Below are 17,286 nucleotides of genomic sequence, written 5' to 3'. Positions count from 1 at the left end.
AACCCGTCGCCCTCACCATCGTTGCGCTTCGAGATGAACTATTGCTAAAGATGATCGTCCTCATCAACCACGGCGCTACCAGAGTAGCTCGTAACGAAGACCCTCTCCGCGACCTCGCGGCCAGTGTGCGCAGTGTACAGCAAATGACAAACGATGTTGCGAGCGATATATTGGAAAAACTTTGCACTGACGCGACGGTCGCCACTGCAGGTTGTGCGAGTCTCGCGCAAAGTGCCATATCAAACGTGCGCAAGCTAGTGACAAGCAACTTCACCAGATCCTTAGATTCTGCATACGCTCGGATACGAATGAAAGTATCGAGAGATAACACCGACACAAGTTGCGCGACGGCGCTTGCTGCAGTCGCTACAACACTGGATTTATTAATCAACGTAATTGTGTTCGTAATGGCGTTTCGAGTGTGCACCAGAAACTACAACCAGTACTACAGAAAACTGGCATGAGGGTCGCGGTCTAACGTTATGTTGGTGTCTCGCATCGACCGTCGACGGCCGTTTGCCAGCGGCTGAAAATGGCAGTTGACGAAATGGAAACGCCGACCGTCGATAGTGCACTCTCGCAAGTTCCAACCGCACCATCTCAGGAGACAGACCACAGAGTCATATTAGCGGAGGGTAGATAGAAAATGCGCAAACCGCCGCAACCGCCCATATACATACTATACGAGTTCAACATAGAGTGGAGTAAGAAGTTACTACCGATTGTATTTCCAACGTGCAAGCAGCTGGTGTTTGACGCTTTACTTGAGTATCACAGAGGTTGCGATGTCCTGTGTTCCACGAGCGCATGGAAACAAGTGAACGAACTTCTACGGACCATACTGTTGGGGTATGAGCGAGCTGTAAAATCAATACACGCTAGACACGCGGACTTTGCCGCGTTACTGGACACGCATATCGCCACAACAAAACCGGGTCAAGTGTTCGGGGCATCACCGCGCTCGACTATACACGTCTTGGCCTACCACGAGTACATGAGCCCACAGATCCTAAGCGAGGTAGAAGCCGTTGTGTCTACCCAACGCAAATTCAGCACAGCCGTGCGCGCTAAGACAAGTCCCTCTAGACTGCTGGAAATTTTGGAAACGTGGAAGGCTGGCGTGTACGCGCTTTCTACACATCTCAACGGTATGATCGCGATACTCTCGGCCGCACAACAAGTAATGGTCATGTGTTCGGAAGGTCTGATCAGGTCTGACATGACCGGTTGTCAATCGACGTCGAGCGTGCACTCACACACGGATATCCTGGCGTACAGTAAAGCGACGTCGACCTCTAAGCTCACGTTGATCGCCGATGTTTCGAAGGGCAATCGAGTGTGTTGGCTGACGAAAGCTATGGTGACCGACGGTCGCGTCGACTACAATGTGCCTCATTGCGACTGGAGAGGCGTATGTGATCCTTTGCAAATCGATAACACCACCGCGGTCGAGTGCAAAGTCACGGTCGGCGGCGTGTTGTCCTTACTGTGCCCCATACAATGTGACGGCCCGTTTCACGGACCGGTGTGTTACGACCCGACTAACGAAACGTACCAGGTGATAACATTGCAACCGCCCATTACAGCGGAGCGAGCGTTTTGCCACACTCCCAAACCAAGGTTAATAGTTGTAGCGCACGCCCTTTCGGACCTCGGTGCACGTGAAACACTGGCGTACACTCACAACATCACGCTCGAGACAGCTCAAGCGTTACGCGAAACAAAGGACGTGTTCAAATCCATAGAGAATATACGGTCTTTAGCGTATGCGTATATAAAGGAGGTCGATGACATTTACAGACCTGGCGGCGTGGGCACCACAGTAGAACAACAAGGTGCTCTCAAGCGCACACAGATACTGGCCGCATTATCACTCGCGATGTCTATCCTGACATGCCCGTTTCTGATTTCTATGTATATTAAATTATGACAAGAGCTACGTTGGTTACGATTACACTCTGACCACGTGCCTTAGTTTCTGCTAGTGACCTATAAATACATTTGCCCACTTGCTCTCACTGCCAATAAAGCGGCTGTACCCACACGTACAACACCCAAGAAAAAAAAAGATCTCGCTGTCTGTACTGGGTGTACTCTCAGTAGTCGCAGTTGCTCAGGCCATGGTGGTACGCTCACATAACGCCTCTGAGATACGTCCCATCACACCACCTCCTACACTACTCGCGAAGGAGTATTCAACACCCCCTTTGTACGAAGACAACCATTATAACGAGCACAGCACAACGCTTGCCGCACGTGAAGACAACATGCAGGAGACAACGCTACCACCTGTCGTGAGAACAACGGATTCGAGTGACAACGATCGCGACTATGACGAGCACATTACAGCACCCTCTGTGCACGAAGACCAGGTGCAGGAGACAACGCTACCACCTGTGGTGAGAAACAAGAGTTTGGTTACAATGATCATCGTCGTGTCCCATTGTAAACTGGGCGTGCCATCGCACACATCGTACATGTGTGTTAACCCACCTGTATGCGACAGACTTTGTGTGTTGCATGACATCGAGATGTATTGACGTCTGTGTCAATACATGACTCTCTATAAGCCGGGAGCTGGACGCTAACGACCCGTGCATGCGCCACACAAAAGGTATCGTACATGTGTTAACCCACCTGTATGCGACAGACTTTGTGTGTTGCATGACATCGAGATGTATTGACGTCTGTGTCAATACAGGACTCTCTAAGCTGAGAGCTGGACGATAACGACCCGTGCATGCGCCACACAAAAGGTAACTCGACTAACTACAAAACGCATATTGTGATGTAGAAAGTTGGCTCGACTGTTTGAATCAGCTGCAGCTTCGGTTTACTCACAAAGTGAATCGCACGCTTGTTAGAAGTACATTCGGAGCACTTAAAAAATACATCGCTCTCATCGAGTTCCGTCTCAGCGTTCACCGGCTGATGGGCAAGAGCGTGACATGGGATCGCCAGGAACTTACTTAAGGACTATCATCTCATTTGGCATTTACTCACGGACCCAAGAAACCAGTTCCGAAAAATGGTCAAGAATTATAACTTGTCTAATAGCAACTGGAAGATATGTTGCGTCATAAGCCTCTGATGGTTCACAAGGTTCACGGTCCACTCGAAATCCTAATGCTGTATTTGTAGTACATACTCTAAGTCTTCTCTGTTGATGTCAGACTAGAGTTTTATTAGAGTTTTACTTTGCAACAATGGGATTCGAGCAATTGATGTGTATATTTTTAATAGTGCACAATGCTGCTATTCCTAGGCTGAATGTACGACATGGCTCTTATGTATCATTATGTATCGTTTCCATTAAGTACTAATGGCATTTACTCACGGACCCAAGAAACCAGTTCCGAAAAATGGTCGAGAATTATAACTTGTCTAATAGCAACTGGAAGATATGTTGCCTCATAAGCCTCTGATGGTTCACAAGGTGCACGGTCCACTCTAAATCCTAATGCTGTATTTGTAGTACATACACTAAGTCTTCTCTGTTGATGTCAGACTAGAGTTTTATTAGAGTTTTACTTTGCAACAATGGGATTCGAGCAATTGATGTGTATATTTTTAATAGTGCACAATGCTACTATTCCTAGGCTGAATGTGTGACATGGCTCTTATGTATCATTATGTATCGTTTCCATTAAGTACTAATTTAAATAAAGTCCCTCTGTCCTCAGTGCTAGGTTGTGGGTTTAAGTGGCAAGACGCTCTTTGGGGCGCATATTGCTTGGGCCTCTCTCCTGGATGCCCTCTGTCAGAACGAGTGTTGACATGTGGCAAGACTCTCCTCGGGGCGCGTCTTGCTTGGGCTTCTCTCATGGAGGCCGTCAGTCAGACCCAGTGTTGACATGTGTCAAGACGCTCCTCGGGGCGTGTCTTGCTTGGGCCTCTCTCCTGGAGGCGCTCAGTCAGACCCAGTGTTGACATGTGGCAAGACGCTCCTCGGGGCGCGTCTTGCTTGGGCTTCTCTCCTGGAGGCCCTCAGTCAGACCCATTGTTGACATGTGGCAAGACGCTCCTCGGGGCACATCTTGCTTGGGCCTCTCTCCTGGAGGCGCTCAAACAGACCGAGTAGTGACATGTGGCAAGACGCTCGGCTGGGCGCGTCTTGCTGGGGCTTCTCTCATGGAGGCACTCAGTCAGACCCAGTGTTGACATGTGGCAAGACGCTCCTCGGGGCGCGTCTTGCTTGGACCTCTCTCCCTGAGGCGCTCAGTAAGACCGAGTAGTGACATGTGGCAAGACGCTCCTCGGGGCGCGTCTTGCTTGGGCCTCTCTCATGGAGGCCCTCTGTCAGACCCAGTGCTGACATGTGTCAAGACGCTCCTCGGGGGGAGTCTTGCTTGGACTTCTCTCCCGGAGGCCCTCAGTAAGAACCATTGTTGACATGTGGCAAGACGCTCCTCGGGACGCGTCTTGCTTGGGCCTCTCTCCAGAAGGCCCTCAATCAGACCCAGTGTTGACACGTGGCAAGACGCTCCTCGGGGCGCGTCTTGCTTGGGCCTCTCTCCTGGAGGCGCTCAGTCAGACTGAGTAGTGACATGTGGCCTGACGCTCCTCGGGGCGCGTGTTGCTTGGGCCTCTCTCCTGGAGGCGCTCAGTCAGACCAAGTGGTGACATGTGGCAAGACAATCCTCGGGGTGCATCTTGCTTGGGCCTCTCTCCTGGAGGCCCTCTGTCAGACCCAGTGTTGACATGTGGCAAGACACTCCTCGGGGCGCGTCTTGCTTGGGCCTCTCTCATGGAGGCCCTCTGTCAGACCCAGTGTTGACATGTGTCAAGACGCTCCTCGGGGCGCGTCTTGCTTTGGCCTCTCTCCTGGAGGCCCTCAGTAATTCCCATTGTTGACCTGTGGCAAGACGCTCCTCGGGGCGCGTCTTGCTTGGGCCTCTCTCCTGGAGGCGCTAGGTCAGACTGAGTAGTGACATGTGGCCTGACGCTCCTCGGGGCGCGTGTTGCTTGGGCCTCTCTCCTGGAGGCGCTCAGTCAGACCAAGTGGTGACATGTGGCAAGACACTCCTCGGGGCGCGTCTTGCTTGGGCCTCTCTCCTGGAGGCCCTCTGTCATACCCAGTGTTGGCATGTGGCAAGACGCTCCTCGGGGCGCGTCTTGCTTGGGCCTCTCTCCTGGAGGCGCTCAGTCAGACCGAGTGCTGACATGTGGCAAGACGCTCCTCGGGGCGCGTGTTGCTTGGGCTTCTCTCCTGGAGGCCCTCAGTCAGACCCATTGTTGACATGTGGCAAGACGCTCCTCGGGGCGCGTCTTGCTTGGGCCTCTCTCCTGGAGGCGCTCAATCAGACCGAGTGCTGACATGTGGCAAGACGCTCCTCGGGGCGCGTCTTGCTTGGGCCTCTCTCCTGGAGGCGCTCAGTCAGACTGAGTAGTGACATGTGGCCTGACGCTCCTCGGGGCGCGTGTTGCTTGGGCCTCTCTCCTGGAGGCGCTCAGTCAGACCAAGTGGTGACATGTGGCAAGACAATCCTCGGGGCGTATCTTGCTTGGGCCTCTCTCCTGGAGGCCCTCTGTCAGACCCAGTGTTGACATGTGGCAAGACACTCCTCGGGGCGCGTCTTGCTTGGGCCTCTCTCATGGAGGCCCTCTGTCAGACCCAGTGTTGACATGTGTCAAGACGCTCCTCGGGGCGCGTCTTGCTTTGGCCTCTCTCCTGGAGGTGCTCAGTCAGACCGAGTGCTGACATGTGGCAAGAAGCTCCTCGGGGCGCATCTTGCTTGGGCGTCTCTCCTGGAGGCCCTCAGTAATTCCCTTGGTTGACCTGTGGCAAGACGCTCCTCGGGGCGCGTCTTGCTTGGGCCTCTCTCCTGGAGGCGCTCAGTCAGACTGAGTAGTGACATGTGGCCTGACGCTCCTCGGGGCGCGTGTTGCTTGGGCCTCTCTCCTGGAGGCGCTCAGTCAGACCAAGTGGTGACATGTGGCAAGACACTCCTCGGGGCGCGTCTTGCTTGGGCCTCTCTCCTGGAGGCCCTCTGTCATACCCAGTGTTGACATGTGTCAAGACGCTCCTCGGGGCGCTTCTTGCTTGGGCTTCTCTCCTGGAGGCCCTCAGTCAGACCCATTGTTGGCATGTGGCAAGACGCTCCTCGGGGCGCGTCTTGCTTGGGCCTCTCTCCTGGAGGCGCTCATTCAGACCGAGTGCTGACATGTGGCAAGACGCTCCTCGGGGCGCGTGTTGCTTGGGCTTCTCTCCTGGAGGCCCTCAGTCAGACCCATTGTTGACATGTGGCAAGACGCTCCTCGGGGCGCGTCTTGCTTGGGCCTCTCTCCTGGAGGCGCTCAGTCAGACCGAGTGCTGACATGTGGCAAGACGCGCCTCGGGGCGCGTCTTGCTTGGGCCTCTCTCCTGGAGGCGCTCAGTCAGACTGAGTAGTGACATGTGGCCTGACTATCCTCGGGGCACGTCTTGCTTGGCCCTCTCTCCTGGAGGCGCTCAGTCAGACCCAGTGGTGACATGTGGCAAGACACTCCTCGGGGCGCGTCTTGATTGGGCCTCTCTCATGGAGGCCCTCTGTCAGACCCAGTGTTGACATGTGTCAAGACGCTCCTCGGGGCGCGTCTTGCTTGGGCTTCTCTCCTGGAGGCCCACAGTCAGACCCAGTGTTGGCATGTGGCAAGACGCTCCTCAGGGCGCGTCTTGGTTGGGCCTCTCTCCTGGAGGCGCTCAGTCAGACCCAGTGGTGACATGTGGCAAGACGCTCCTCGGGGCGCGTATTGCTTGGGCCTCTCTCCTGGATGCTCTCTGTCAGACCGAGTGTTGACATGTGGCAAGACTCTCCTCGGGGCGCGTCTCTCTTGGGCTTCTCTCATGGAGGCCCTCAGTCAGACCCAGTGTTGACATGTGTCAAGACGCTCCTCGGGGCGTGTCTTGCTTGGGCCTCTCTCCGAGAGGCGCTCAGTCAGACCCAGTGTTGACATGTGGCAAGACGCTCCTCGGGCCGCGTCTTGCTTGGGCTTCTCTCCTGGAGGCCCTCAGTCAGACCCATTGTTGACCTGTGGCAAGACGCTCCTCGGGGCACGTCTTGCTTGGGCTTCTCTCCTGGAGGCGCTCAAACAGACCGAGTAGTGACATGTGGCAAGACGCTCCTCGGGGCGCGTCTTGCTGGGGCTTCTCTCATGGAGGCACTCAGTCAGACCCAGTGTTGACATGTGGCAAGACTCTCCTCGGGGCGCGTCTTGCTTGGACCTCTCTCATGGAGGCCCTCTGTCAGACCCAGTGTTGACATGTGTCAAGACGCTCCTCGGGGCGCGTCTTGCTTTGGCCTCTCTCCTGGAGGCCCTCTGTCAGACCCAGTGTTGACATGTTTCAAGACGCTCCTCGGGGCGCGTCTTGCTTGGGCTTCTCTCCTGGAGGCCCTCAGTCATACCCATTGTTGACATGTGGCAAGACGCTCCTCGGGAAGCGTCTTGCTTTGGCCTCTCTCCTGGAGGCGCTCAGTCAGACCGAGTGCTGAAATGTGGCAAGACGCTCCTCGGGCCGCGTGTTGCTTGGGCTTCTCTCCTGGAGGCCCTCAGTCAGACCCATTGTTGACATGTTGCAAGACGCTCCTTTGGGCGCGTCTTACTTGGGCCTCTCTCCTGGAGGCGCTCAGTCAGACCGAGTGCTGACATGTGGAAAGACGCTCCTCGGGGCGCGGCGTCTTGCTTGGGCTTCTCTCCTGGAGGCGCTCAGAAAGACCCAGTGTTGACATGTGACAAGACGCTCCTCGGGGCGCGTCTTGCTTGGGCCTCTCTCCTGGAGGCGCTCAGTCAGACTGAGTAGTGACATGTGGCCTGACGCTCCTCGGGGCGCGTGTTGCTTGGGCCTCTCTCCTGGAGGCGCTCAGTCAGACCAAGTGGTGACATGTGGCAAGACAATCCTCGGGGCGCATCTTGCTTGGGCCTCTCTCCTGGAGGCCCTCTGTCAGACCCAGTGTTGACATGTGGCAAGACACTCCTCGGGGCGCGTCTTGCTTGGGCCTCTCTCATGGAGGCCCTCTGTCAGACCCAGTGTTGACATGTGTCAAGACGCTCCTCGGGGCGCGTCTTGCTTTGGCCTCTCTCCTGGAGGTGCTCAGTCAGACCGAGTGCTGACATGTGGCAAGAAGCTCCTCGGGGCGCATCTTGCTTGGGCGTCTCTCCTGGAGGCCCTCAGTAATTCCCTTGGTTGACCTGTGGCAAGACGCTCCTCGGGGCGCGTCTTGCTTGGGCCTCTCTCCTGGAGGCGCTCAGTCAGACTGAGTAGTGACATGTGGCCTGACGCTCCTCGGGGCGCGTGTTGCTTGGGCCTCTCTCCTGGAGGCGCTCAGTCAGACCAAGTGGTGACATGTGGCAAGACACTCCTCGGGGCGCGTCTTGCTTGGGCCTCTCTCCTGGAGGCCCTCTGTCATACCCAGTGTTGACATGTGTCAAGACGCTCCTCGGGGCGCTTCTTGCTTGGGCTTCTCTCCTGGAGGCCCTCAGTCAGACCCATTGTTGGCATGTGGCAAGACGCTCCTCGGGGCGCGTCTTGCTTGGGCCTCTCTCCTGGAGGCGCTCAGTCAGACCGAGTGCTGACATGTGGCAAGACGCTCCTCGGGGCGCGTGTTGCTTGGGCTTCTCTCCTGGAGGCCCTCAGTCAGACCCATTGTTGACATGTGGCAAGACGCTCCTCGGGGCGCGTCTTGCTTGGGCCTCTCTCCTGGAGGCGCTCAGTCAGACTGAGTAGTGACATGTGGCCTGACTATCCTCGGGGCACGTCTTGCTTGGCCCTCTCTCCTGGAGGCGCTCAGTCAGACCCAGTGGTGACATGTGGCAAGACACTCCTCGGGGCGCGTCTTGCTTGGGCCTCTCTCATGGAGGCCCTCTGTCAGACCCAGTGTTGACATGTGTCAAGACGCTCCTCGGGGCGCGTCTTGCTTGGGCTTCTCTCCTGGAGGCCCACAGTCAGACCCAGTGTTGGCATGTGGCAAGACGCTCCTTAGGGCGCGTCTTGGTTGGGCCTCTCTCCTGGAGGCGCTCAGTCAGACCCAGTGGTGACATGTGGCAAGACGCTCCTCGGGGCGCGTATTGCTTGGGCCTCTCTCCTGGATGCTCTCTGTCAGACCGAGTGTTGACATGTGGCAAGACTCTCCTCGGGGCGCGTCTCTCTTGGGCTTCTCTCATGGAGGCCCTCAGTCAGACCCAGTGTTGACATGTGTCAAGACGCTCCTCGGGGCGTGTCTTGCTTGGGACTCTCTCCGAGAGGCGCTCAGTCAGACCCAGTGTTGACATGTGGCAAGACGCTCCTCGGGGCGCGTCTTGCTGGGGCTTCTCTCATGGAGGCACTCAGTCAGACCCAGTGTTGACATGTGGCAAGACTCTCCTCGGGGCGCGTCTTGCTTGGACCTCTCTCATGGAGGCCCTCTGTCAGACCCAGTGTTGACATGTGTCAAGACGCTCCTCGGGGCGCGTCTTGCTTTGGCCTCTCTCCTGGAGGCCCTCTGTCAGACCCAGTGTTGACATGTTTCAAGACGCTCCTCGGGGCGCGTCTTGCTTGGGCTTCTCTCCTGGAGGCCCTCAGTCATACCCATTGTTGACATGTGGCAAGACGCTCCTCGGGAAGCGTCTTGCTTTGGCCTCTCTCCTGGAGGCGCTCAGTCAGACCGAGTGCTGAAATGTGGCAAGACGCTCCTCGGGCCGCGTGTTGCTTGGGCTTCTCTCCTGGAGGCCCTCAGTCAGACCCATTGTTGACATGTTGCAAGACGCTCCTTTGGGCGCGTCTTACTTGGGCCTCTCTCCTGGAGGCGCTCAGTCAGACCGAGTGCTGACATGTGGAAAGACGCTCCTCGGGGCGCGTCTTGCTTGGGCTTCTCTCCTGGAGGCGCTCAGAAAGACCCAGTGTTGACATGTGACAAGACGCTCCTCGGGGCGCGTCTTGCTTGGGCCTCTCTCCTGGAGGCGCTCTGTCAGACCCAGTGGTGACATGTGGCAAGACACTCCTCGGGGCGCGCATTGCTTGGGCTTCTCTCCTGGATAATTAAGTACTAATGGCATTTACTCACGGACCCAAGAAACCAGTTCCGAAAAATGGTCGAGAATTATAACTTGTCTAATAGCAACTGGAAGATATGTTGCCTCATAAGCCTCTGATTGTTCACAAGGTGCACGGTCCACTCTAAATCCTAATGCTGTATTTGTAGTACATACACTAAGTCCTCTCTGTTGATGTCAGACTAGAGTTTTATTAGAGTTTTACTTTGCAACAATGGGATTCGAGCAATTGATGTGTATATTTTTAATAGTGCACAATGCTACTATTCCTAGGCTGAATGTGTGACATGGCTCTTATGTATCATTATGTATCGTTTCCATTAAGTACTAATTTAAATAAAGTCCCTCTGTCCTCAGTGCTAGGTTGTGGGTTTAAGTGGCAAGACGCTCCTCGGGGCGCATATTGCTTGGGCCTCTCTCCTGGATGCCCTCTGTCAGACCGAGTGTTGACATGTGGCAAGACTCTCCTCGGGGCGCGTCTTGCTTGGGCTTCTCTCATGGAGGCCGTCAGTCAGACCCAGTGTTGACATGTGTCAAGACGCTCCTCGGGGCGTGTCTTGCTTGGGCCTCTCTCCTGGAGGCGCTCAGTCAGACCCAGTGTTGACATGTGGCAAGACGCTCCTCGGGGCGCGTCTTGCTTGGGCTTCTCTCCTGGAGGCCCTCAGTCAGACCCATTGTTGACATGTGGCAAGACTCTCCTCGGGGCACGTCTTGCTTGGGCCTCTCTCCTGGAGGCGCTCAAACAGACCGAGTAGTGACATGTGGCAAGACGCTCCGCTGGGCGTGTCTTGCTGGGGCTTCTCTCATGGAGGCACTCAGTCAGACCCAGTGTTGACATGTGGCAAGACGCTCCTCGGGGCGCGTCTTGCTTGGACCTCTCTCCCTGAGGCGCTCAGTAAGACCGAGTAGTGACATGTGGCAAGACGCTCCTCGGGGCGCGTCTTGCTTGGGCCTCTCTCATGGAGGCCCTCTGTCAGACCCAGTGTTGACATGTGTCAAGACGCTCCTCGGGGGGCGTCTTGCTTTGTCCTCTCTCCTGGAGGCACTCAGTCAGACCGAGTGCTGACATGTGGCAAGAAGCTCCTCGTGGCGCGTCTTGCTTGGACTTCTCTCCCGGAGGCCCTCAGTAAGAACCATTGTTGACATGTGGCAAGACGCTCCTCGGGACGCGTCTTGCTTGGGCCTCTCTCCAGAAGGCCCTCAATCAGACCCAGTGTTGACACGTGGCAAGACGCTCCTCGGGGCGCGTCTTGCTTGGGCCTCTCTCCTGGAGGCGCTCAGTCAGACTGAGTAGTGACATGTGGCCTGACGCTCCTCGGGGCGCGTGTTGCTTGGGTCTCTCTCCTGGAGGCCCTCAGTCCGACCCAGTGTTGACATGTGTCAAGACGCTCCTCGGGGCGTGTCCTGCTTGGGCCTCTCTCCTGGAGGCGCTCAGTCAGACCGAGTGCTGACATGTGGCAAGACACTCCTCTGGGCGCGTCTTGCTTGGGCCTCTCTCATGGAGGCCCTCTGTCAGACCCAGTGTTGACATGTGTCAAGACGCTCCTCGGGGCGCGTCTTGCTTGGGCCTCTCTCCTGGAGGCGCTCAGTCAGACCGAGTGCTGACATGTGGCAAGAAGCTCCTCGGGGCGCGTCTTGCTTGGGATTCTCTCCTGGAGGCCCTCAGTCAGACCCATTGTTGACATGTGGCAAGACGCTCCTCGGGGCGCGTCTTGCTTGGGCCTCTCTCCTGGATGCCCTCTGTCAGACCCATTGTTGACATGTGGCAAGACGCTCCTCGGGGCGCGTCTTATTTGGGCCTCTCTCCTGGAGGCGCTTAGTCAGACCCAGTGTTGACATGTGGCAAGACGCTCCTCGGAGCGCGTCTTGCTTGGGCCTCTCTCCTGGAGGCGCTCAGTCAGACCGAGTGCTGACATGTGGCAAGACACTCCTCTGGGCGCGTCTTGCTTGGGCCTCTCTCATGGAGGCCCTCTGTCAGACCCAGTGTTGACATGTGTCAAGACGCTCCTCGGGGCGCGTCTTGCTTGGGCCTCTCTCCTGGAGGTTCTCAGTCAGACCCAGTGTTGACATGTGGCAAGATGCTCCTCGGGGCGCGTCTTGCTGGGGCTTCTCTCATGGAGGCACTCAGTCAGACCCAGTGTTGACATGTGGCAAGACGCTCCTCGGGGCACGTCTTGCTTGGGCCTCTCTCCTGGAGGCGCTCAGTCAGACCCAGTGTTCACATGTGGCAAGACGCTCCTCCGGGCGCGTCTTGCATGGGCCTCTCTCCTGGAGGCGCTCAGTCAGACCCAGTGTTGACATGTGGCAAGACGCTCCTCGGGGCGCTTCTTGCTTGGGCTTCTCTCCTGGAGGCCCTCAGTCAGACCCATTGTTGACATGTGGCAAGAAGCTCCTCGGGGCACGTCTTGCTTGGGCCTCTCTCCTGGAGGCGCTCAGTCAGACCCAGTGTGGACATGTTGCAAGACGCTCCTCGGGGCGCGTCTTGCTTGGGCCTCTCTCCTGGAGGTTCTCAGTCAGACCCAGTGTTGACATGTGGCAAGATGCTCCTCGGGGCGCGTCTTGCTGGGGCTTCTCTCATGGAGGCACTCAGTCAGACCCAGTGTTGACATGTGGCAAGACGCTCCTCGGGGCACGTCTTGCTTGGGCCTCTCTCCTGGAGGCGCTCAGTCAGACCCAGTGTTCACATGTGGCAAGACGCTCCTCCGGGCGCGTCTTGCATGGGCCTCTCTCCTGGAGGCGCTCAGTCAGACCCAGTGTTCACATGTGGCAAGACGCTCCTCGGGGTGCGTCTTGCTTGGGCCTCTCTCCTGGAGGCGCTCAGTCAGACCCAGTGGTGACACGTGGAAAGACGCTCCTCGGGGCGCGTATTGCTTGGGCCTCTCTCCTGAATGCCCTCTGTCAGACCGAGTGTTGACATGTGGCAAGACTCTCCTCGGGGCGCGTTTTGCTTGGGCTTATCTCATGGAGGCCCTCAGTCCGACCCAGTGTTGACATGTGTCAAGACGCTCCTCGGGGCGTGTCCTGCTTGGGCCTCTCTCCTGGAGGCGCTCAGTCAGACCGAGTGCTGACATGTGGCAAGACACTCCTCTGGGCGCGTCTTGCTTGGGCCTCTCTCATGGAGGCCCTCTGTCAGACCCAGTGTTGACATGTGTCAAGACGCTCCTCGGGGCGCGTCTTGCTTGGGCCTCTCTCCTGGAGGCGCTCAGTCAGACCGAGTGCTGACATGTGGCAAGAAGCTCCTCGGGGCGCGTCTTGCTTGGGATTCTCTCCTGGAGGCCCTCAGTCAGACCCATTGTTGACATGTGGCAAGACGCTCCTCGGGGCGCGTCTTGCTTGGGCCTCTCTCCTGGATGCCCTCTGTCAGACCCAGTGTTGACATGTGGCAAGACTCTCCTCGGGGCGCGTCTTGCTTGGGCTTCTCTCATGGAGGCCCTCAGTCAGACCCAGTGTTGACATGTGTCAAGACGCTCCTCGGGGCGTGTCTTGCTTGGGCCTCTCTCCTGGAGGCGCTCAGTCAGACCGAGTAGTGACATGTGACAAGACGCTCCTCGGGGCGCGTCTTGCTTGGGCCTCTCTCCTGGAGGCACTCAGTCAGTCCCAGTGTTGACAAGTGGCAAGACGCTCCTCGGGGCACGTCTTGCTTGGGCCTCTCTCCTGGAGGTTCTCAGTCAGACCCAGTGTTGACATGTGGCAAGATGCTCCTCGGGGCGCGTCTTGCTGGGGCTTCTCTCATGGAGGCACTCAGTCAGACCCAGTGTTGACATGTGGCAAGACGCTCCTCGGGGCACGTCTTGCTTGGGCCTCTCTCCTGGAGGCGCTCAGTCAGACCCAGAGGAGACATGTGTCAAGATGCTCCTCGGGGCGCGTCTTGCTTGGGCCTCTCTCCTGGAGGCGCTCAGTCAGACCGAGTGCTGACATGTGGCAAGACGCTCCTCCGGGCGCGTCTTGCTTGGGCCTCTCTCCTGGAGGCGCTCAGTCAGACCCAGTGTTCACATGTGGCAAGACGCTCCTCGGGGTGCGTCTTGCTTGGGCCTCTCTCCTGGAGGCGCTCAGTCAGACCCAGTGGTGACACGTGGAAAGACGCTCCTCGGGGCGCGTATTGCTTGGGCCTCTCTCCTGAATGCCCTCTGTCAGACCGAGTGTTGACATGCGGCAAGACTCTCCTCGGGGTGCGTTTTGCTTGGGCTTCTCTCATGGAGGCCCTCAGTCTGACCCAGTGTTGACATGTGTCAAGACGCTCCTCGGGGCGTGTCCTGCTTGGGCCTCTCTCCTGGAGGCGCTCAGTCAGACCCAGTGCTGACATGTGGAAAGACGCTCCTCCAGGCGCGTCTTGCTTGGGCCTCTCTCCTGGAGGCGCTCAGTCAGACCCAGTGTTCACATGTGGCAAGACTCTCCTCGGGGCGCGTCTTGCTTGGGCCTCTCTTCTGGAGGCGCTCAGTCAGACCGAGTGCTGACATGTGGCAAGACGCTCCTCAGGGCGCGTATTGCTTGGGCCTCTATCCTGGATGCCCTCTGTCAGACCCAGTGTTGACATGTGGCAAGACTCTCCTCGGGGCGCGTCTTGCTTGGGCTTCTCTCATGGAGGCCCTCAGTCAGACCCAGTGTTTACATGTGTCACGACGCTCCTCGGGGCGTGTCTTGCTTGGGCCTCTCTCCTGGAGGCGCTCAGTCAGACCCAGTGTTGACATGTGGCAAGACGCTCCTCGGGGCGCTTCTTGCTTGGGCTTCTCTCCTGGAGGCCCTCAGTCAGACCCATTGTTGACATGTGGCAAGAAGCTCCTCGGGGCACGTCTTGCTTGGGCCTCTCTCCTGGAGGTTCTCAGTCAGACCCAGTGTTGACATGTGGCAAGATGCTCCTCGGGGCGCGTGTTGCTTGGGTCTCTCTCCTGGAGGCGCTCAGTCAGACCAAGTGGTGACATGTGGCAAGACAATCCTCGGGGCGCATCTTGCTTGGGCCTCTCTCCTGGAGGCCCTCTGTCAGACCCAGTGTTGACATGTGGCAAGACACTCCTCGGGGCGCGTCTTGCTTGGGCCTCTCTCATGGAGGCCCTCTGTAAGACCCAGTGTTGACATGTGTCAAGACGCTCCTCGGGGCGCGTCTTGCTTGGGCTTCTCTCCTGGAGGCCCACAGTCAGACCCAGTGTTGGCATGTGGCAAGACGCTCCTCAGGGCGCGTCTTGCTTGGGCTTCTCTCCTGGAGGCCCACAGTCAGACCCAGTGTTGGCATGTGGCAAGACGCTCCTCGGGGCGCGTATTGCTTGGGCCTCTCTCCTGGATGCTCTCTGTCAGACCTAGTGTTGACATGTGGCAAGACTCTCCTCGGGGCGCGTCTCTCTTGGGCTTCTCTCATGGAGGCCCTCAGTCAGACCCAGTGTTGACATGTGTCAAGACGCTCCTCGGGGCGTGTCTTGCTTGGGCCTCTCTCCGAGAGGCGCTCAGTCAGACCCAGTGTTGACATGTGGCAAGACGCTCCTCGGGGCGCGTCTTGCTTGGGCTTCTCTCCTGGAGGCCCTCAGTCAGACCCATTGTTGACATGTGGCAAGACGCTCCTCGGGGCACGTCTTGCTTGGGCTTCTCTCCTGGAGGCGCTCAAACAGACCGAGTAGTGACATGTGGCAAGACGCTCCTCGGGGCGCGTCTTGCTGGGGCTTCTCTCATGGAGGTACTCAGTCAGACCCAGTGTTGACATGTGGCAAGACACTCCTCGGGGCGCGTCTTGCTTGGACCTCTCTCATGGAGGCCCTCTGTCAGACCCAGTGTTGACATGTGTCAAGACGCTCCTCGGGGCGCGTCTTGCTTTGGCCTCTCTCCTGGAGGCCCTCTGTCAGACCCAGTGTTGACATGTTTCAAGACGCTCCTCGGGGCGCGTCTTGCTTGGGCTTCTCTCCTGGAGGCCCTCAGTCATACCCATTGTTGACATGTGGCAAGACGCTCCTCGGGAAGCGTCTTGCTTTGGCCTCTCTCCTGGAGGCGCTCAGTCAGACCGAGTGCTGAAATGTGGCAAGACGCTCCTCGGGCCGCGTGTTGCTTGGGCTTCTCTCCTGGAGGCCCTCAGTCAGACCCATTGTTGACATGTTGCAAGACGCTCCTTTGGGCGCGTCTTACTTGGGCCTCTCTCCTGGAGGCGCTCAGTCAGACCGAGTGCTGACATGTGGAAAGACGCTCCTCGGGGCGCGTCTTGCTTGGGCTTCTCTCCTGGAGGCGCTCAGAAAGACCCAGTGTTGACATGTGACAAGACGCTCCTCGGGGCGCGTCTTGCTTGGGCCTCTCTCCTGGAGGCGCTCAGTCAGACCCAGTGGTGACATGTGGCAAGACACTCCTCGGGGCGCGTATTGCTTGGGCTTCTCTCCTGGATGCTCTCTGTCAGACCGAGTGTTGACATGTGGCAAGACTCTCCTCGGGGCGCGTCTCTCTTGGGCTTCTCTCATGGAGGCCCTCAGTCAGACCCAGTGTTGACATGTGTCAAGACGCTCCTCGGGGCGTGTCTTGCTTGGGCCTCTCTCCTAGAGGCGCTCAGTCAGACCCAGTGTTGACATGTGGCAAGACGCTCCTCGGGGCACGTCTTGCTTGGGCTTCTCTCCTGGAGGCGCTCAAACAGACCGAGTAGTGACATGTGGCAAGACGCTCCTCGGGGCGCGTCTTGCTGGGGCTTCTCTCATGGAGGCACTCAGTCAGACCCAGTGTTGACATGTGGCAAGACACTCCTCGGGGCGCGTCTTGCTTGGACCTCTCTCCCTGAGGCGCTCTGTCAGACCTAGTGTTGACATTTGGCAAGACACTCCTCGGGGCGCGTCTTGCTTGGGCCTCTCTCATGGAGGCCCTCTGTCAGACCCAGTGTTGACATGTGTCAAGACGCTCCTCGGGGGGCGTCTTGCTTTGGCCTCTCTCCTGGAGGCGCTCAGTCAGACCGAGTGCTGACAAGTGGCAAGAAGCTCCTCGGGGCGCGTCTTGCTTGGTCTTCTCTGCTGGAGGCCCTCAGTAAGAACCATTGTTGACATGTGGCAAGACGCTCCTCGGGGCGCGTCTTGCTTGGGCCTCTCTCCAGAAGGCCCTCAATCAGACCCAGTGTTGACACGTGGCAAGACGCTCCTCGGGGCGCGTCTTGCTTGGGCCTCTCTCCTGGAGGCGCTCAGTCAGACTGAGTAGTGACATGTGGCCTGACGCTCCTCGGGGCGCGTGTTGCTTGGGCCTCTCTCCTGGAGGCGCTCAGTCAGACCAAGTGGTGACATGTGGCAAGACACTCCTCGGGGCGCGTCTTGCTTGGGCCTCTCTCCTGGA

This window comes from Nothobranchius furzeri, chromosome 4 (assembly GCF_043380555.1).
Source record: "Nothobranchius furzeri strain GRZ-AD chromosome 4, NfurGRZ-RIMD1, whole genome shotgun sequence".
NCBI classification, from domain to species: Eukaryota; Metazoa; Chordata; class Actinopteri; order Cyprinodontiformes; family Nothobranchiidae; genus Nothobranchius; species Nothobranchius furzeri.
The sequence above is the reverse complement of the archived record's forward strand: the minus strand, read 5'-3'. Positions refer to the sequence as shown.